Here is a 5295-nt window from a genome sequence, read left to right as displayed (position 1 = left end):
TACCATCAGAGAAGTTGCTGAAGATGTTGGCATATCGGTTGGCTCATGCCATGCTATCTTTTCGGACGTTTTGGACATGAGACGTGTGTCAGCGAAATTTGTCCCAAAACTGCTTAATTTTGAAAGTGCTTGTGAAAGTTTTTCTGACCAAAAACAGCACCACAGTCATGCCTCAGCCTCCATATTCACCGGATTTGGCCCCCAGTGACTTTTTTCTTTTCCCAAAACTGAAGAGACCCATGAAAGGACATCGATTTTCAACAATTGAGGAGATAAAAACTGCATCGCTGAAAGAACTCAAGGCTATTCCGCAAAATGATTACGAGAAGTGCTTCTATGATTGGAAAAAGCGTTGGCACAATTGTATTATATCTGAGGGGGATTACTTTGAAGGGGACAACATAAATATTGAGAAATAAATGAATATTTTTTTAGAAAACCACAAAGTCACCTTATTTTTTGAACACACCTCGTACATCAAGTAAAAATTCCTCAGTATCTTGTTTTTCTTTAATTTGTCTATATTGTGGAATGTACGACACCACTCCACCAAAATTCATTGCACCCGATGCAATCCACTCCGCAACGTTTGCAAATGTTATGTCCTTAATTCTCAAAAATTTTAACTTCTTTTTACACTTTTTATTTTCGCTAATTTCTAATCGTGGCATTTACAGATAATCTTTGAATTATATCACTTTCATCATAGACGAGATTATAGGTTATGCTTCCAGTGAGTTAACACTCAGTTTGACGATTCGATAACACAGCCACACAAAAAAAAAGTGTGCGGATCTGGTAACAAGACACACGTATTCCTATGGATTCTGGGGCGCTGAATTCAAATTCTGTAACAAAAATCACCCATCACGTCATGGTTGAGCCATAACCTCAAAAAATGACGAAAAATCATGCACTGAGGCAAATAAATTTCAAAATGATGCCAGTGATGCAAATTTTCAGTTCAAAAACATGTCGACAACTGTGAAGGATCAACCTTTGCCTGATATCAACTTATTTAACATAACTTTACCCAACAGAACCAGACCTCACCCAACCTGAATTAACAAAAATTTATTGAACTACACGTAAAGCTCTGGAAGCATATTTTCCCAGTAGCAAATGTGTGCTACATTGAATGTGTCAACTCGATCCTAACCTAGAAATAAATCTAACTTAGTTTAACCTAACCTACCCTAACCTCACGAAACACAATTAAACTGATTGTGTTCTCCCGTTGTATTTGCGGTACCGTTTCATTCAGCTTCGGCTTAACCTACATAGAGGTTTAACCTATCCTAACCTAACAGTTATACATTTTAATTGATACAAACATTGTCAGGTTAATTGAAATGAGGTCAATTCTACTTGTAGTTCTAAGTTTCTTCAAATGAGTAATGTAGGTCTATATTTTTAACCACCTGTAGTACAATGAAATGAATTTTATCGTGTTACAACGGGAACACTTAAGTTAAGTTGTGTTGCGTTAAGCAAAATTTCGTTAGGTTTTGTTAAGTTAGATTCATTTTTAGGTTAAGATCGAGTTAACCTATTAATATAGCATACATTTAAGACTGAGAACCGTACGCTTACATAGCTACACGTGTGGTTGAATTTCATTCGGCTAGGTTAGGTCAGGTTTTGTTAGGTTAGGATAGGTTAAACCTCTATGTAGGTTAAGCCTAAGCTCAATTAAACGGTACCGCAAACACAACGGGACAAAACAATGAGTTTAATTGTGTTTCGTGAGGTTAGGTTAGGTTAGGCTAGGTTATATTTATTTCTAGGTTAGGCTCGAGTTGACGCATTCGATGTAGCACGCATTTGCTACTGGGAAAATATGCTTCCAGAGCTTTACGTGTAGTTCAATAAATTTCTGTTAATTCCGGTTAGGCGAGGTCAGGTTCTGTTGGGTAAAGTTATGTTAAATAAATAGATATCAGACAAGGGTTGATCCTTCACAGTTGTCGACATGTTTTTGAAGTGAAAATTTGCATCACTGGCATTATTTTGAATCTTTTTTGACTCAGTGCATGATTTTTCGTCATTTTTTGAGGTTATGGCTCAACTATGACGTGATGGGTGATTTTTGAAACCGAATTTAAATTCAGCGCCTCAAAATCCATAGGAATACGTGTGTCTTGTTACCAGATCCGCACACTTTTTTTGTGTGGCTGTGTAATTCATCATTAGCAAATAACTATAGACCTTTTCATTTCAATTATTTTTTGGTGCACATGCGCGAAAGAGAATTGATCTTCCAATCAATTTTCGGCCCTAATGCTCGCAATTGCGTAGTAAATGCAGGGTTTTTATTAAAAAATAAAGTTTCACACGGAAATGCGAAGTGTTTGTGAATAAAAATGGAAGGAGATAATACGATGCCAATGATTGTGGAAATAGAAAGTTGGAGCGCATAAGAGCTGCTGCTGCGAATTGTGCAAAAGTAGTAGTCGCAGTAGAGCTGCGTACGTCGAATTGTGCAATTTTTATTCTATTTCTTTCCCTAAACCATGCCTACAATTTAGAAAAGTAGAAATTAATAATGCGAGTATCAAATTCCCCTTAAAACGCGTGAAGCGTGCAGGAAATGCAATAAATGGGCGAAGTTGTGTGGACGTAAAGATTCCAAGTTTAAATCAATCAGGAACGTTACAAAAGATACATATATTTGTTCTTTAAACTTCTATGGAGAATCTGGACCTACAGAAGAGCATCTAGCCCAGATGGAATGTCAGCCGAAAACTATAAAAAGGTAAGAATAATATAACAATTTATTAGAAAATAATCAATTGTCTTGTGAGCGTTTTAACCTAAAAACACTTCGTGGTTATAAAACGTCAGTACGTGCAGGGTAGCACATCGTCATTACGAATTAAGTTAAAACTTAATCAATAATATTAATAATTATTGTAAATATTGGGGTTTTAATTTTTATTTGTAATTACAATGTTTGTTATTGTTTTGTAATTATTGTGTGTTGGAATTATTATTATTATTATTATTATAATTTATCAGTATAGTTTATTTATTTTTTAAAGAAAATATTTGTAGTTGAGCAACTGCGAATATAAATTAATAAATTATTTTAAAAATGGAATTTTACTTTAAGAAAAGAAACAATGAATAATAATTGATTTTACGAGACGTTTTTGAATTAGTTCAAAATTTCAGAATTGTCACATTTTAACGTTAAACACTAAAGTGTTTTAATTGGAAAGTCTTAGAAATTAAACTAGTGTAAACGTTAAAATTTTCCTTTTTTTATTTTTTCAAATTTAACTTTTGAGTCGAATTGTTTAATTTTCATATATATAAATAACAGTTGAACACCTACTATTCTTAGAACAAAATTTGAGTAACTTGAAGAAATGTTAACATTTGTTTGAAAAAATTCAAATTGAATACAAAATTTTCATTAATTTAGAAGCTTTTTAAGAATTTTAAAAGGCTTTAGAAAAATAAGAAACATAACGTAGAAAAATAAATTGATTTTTGATTTTGAAAAATTAATTTAGAGATAATATTTAATAAAGGCTTAGAAAGATTTATAAAATTGTCAAAAATGAATCTGGAAGATTTAAAGTAAATTTTTCCAATTGGGCAGTATTTTAAAAAGTTGTAGGAAAAATTCGAATAATTTTGAAAGATGTTTAGATTTTTTGAAGAAAAAAAAAAATTATGTAATAATTGAAAGTTTTAACAGATTTCAAACAAAATGTAAATGTTTTAAGGATTTTGAAATTAAATTTTAAAATATTTGAAGCATTTTTAAACTATTATAAATATAATTTACTTTAAAATGATATATTTTTGAACATTTTCAAATCCATTGATTAATTCTTGAATTTAGAGTATTCAAAATGATGACTTGAATTTATATTTGTAGCACCGATTCTGAATGTTTGAACTCTATAATTTTTAAAAGTTGAAGATTCAAGAGTTCCACTTTCAGTGCTTTCATTAGCAGCTCAATTTTTATTATATTTCCTTTTTGCAGACAGTAAAAAAAGGCTAGAAGGAGCTTGGAACAAAAGTACCAGCATTTCTCATTGAAGTCTGAGGAATTTACTTCAAGTACAGGGAGCAGTTGTTTCTCTGGAGAAAGAAGAGCGGAGAAACAAATTCAACTGATGTCGAATTCAATAAAGTCGAAACATTCTGTGATCTTGAGCCAACTTTTTCTTCTGAGATACACAGAATGGACATGGAATCTCTCTTTATCTGACTTTTGTCTCCCGTTCTATTTCTAATGTAAATGAATGGAGGAATAAAACAATCTTTCGTAATATTTGTTCCTTTTTCTGTACGTGAAGGTACTTCAGTAAAAGAGATAGGTTGTGACTGTTAAATGTAATATGTATTCCTTTTTTAATTTTACAAAGCAGGCAGAAGTAAGGCCTGATCATTTATTGATTATATTTTAATGTAAATATGTGCAACATCACAACTTAGTATCAACATTGCTTCAAAGTTGCAGACCCATAAGGGGAGCTTAAACTGCTCCATTAAAATTTACTATGCCTAATTAACGTCTTCAATTTGATATTGCACGAGTTTCATTGCTTGTCTTTTTTATATTTTCAAAACGCGGAATCAGTTCATTTAGCCTTTAGTGTAATTAACATTTTAAGTTTAATATTACACGAGTTGTATTGCTGTGAAGCTGTACATTAATCAGAGTTGCTACAAGTATTTCCCTTTTGTTATAATTCTTTTATTACTACAATGATTAAAAATGTTTAAATATATGTAACCTCAAAATTATTATTGCAAGATTTCATTTGCTATATCCTGTGCTAATTGTGAAACGAAAAATCGAAAGGTATTAATTCCTTTGCTACACGCGTTTCGAAATATTCTGGAGCTAAAATATTTATATGGAACTGCATAGCAGCATCAGTAACTTTTTTGGAAAACTCATAATCAATATTTTTCCTCTGAACATGAAAATCGAGAGACGTCCAAATCATAAAATCATACCACGTACGTTCCGTCATGATCATTTGCGTTTGGATATTATAGTAATAATCATTTCTTTGTTTCTCTTGCACTCATGCTTGTTGTGTTCGAACGCTTTACGGCGGCTCACGCTATGGAAATCATAACCAAGAAATCTTGCCCCGAACATATAATATCTTTGCTTGCATTCAGTTTCCATAAAATTTATTTTTTCATATTATCCACTTTTGAGATACTCTACACTGTTCTTCATTCAACTTTCACTCCATACGAAATTATCACATTAAAAAAAGTAAAAAACTCTGCATTTACATACATTTTACAGAATAGGGC

General features: G+C 32.0%; 1 long non-coding RNA gene across 1 annotated transcript; it reads left to right on the top strand.

Moving 5' to 3' along the window:
* Positions 1 to 2235: 2235 nt before the first annotated feature.
* On the top strand, positions 2236 to 4289 carry LOC117167633. The gene is made up of 2 exons (XR_004466415.1): positions 2236 to 2755; positions 4001 to 4289. It is a non-coding gene; the product is annotated as an uncharacterized LOC117167633 (long non-coding RNA).
* Positions 4290 to 5295: the final 1006 nt, after the last annotated feature.

This window comes from Belonocnema kinseyi, chromosome 2, assembly GCF_010883055.1.
Source record: "Belonocnema kinseyi isolate 2016_QV_RU_SX_M_011 chromosome 2, B_treatae_v1, whole genome shotgun sequence".
Lineage (NCBI taxonomy): Eukaryota > Metazoa > Arthropoda > Insecta > Hymenoptera > Cynipidae > Belonocnema > Belonocnema kinseyi.
The sequence above is the reverse complement of the archived record's forward strand: the minus strand, read 5'-3'. Positions and strand labels throughout refer to the sequence as shown.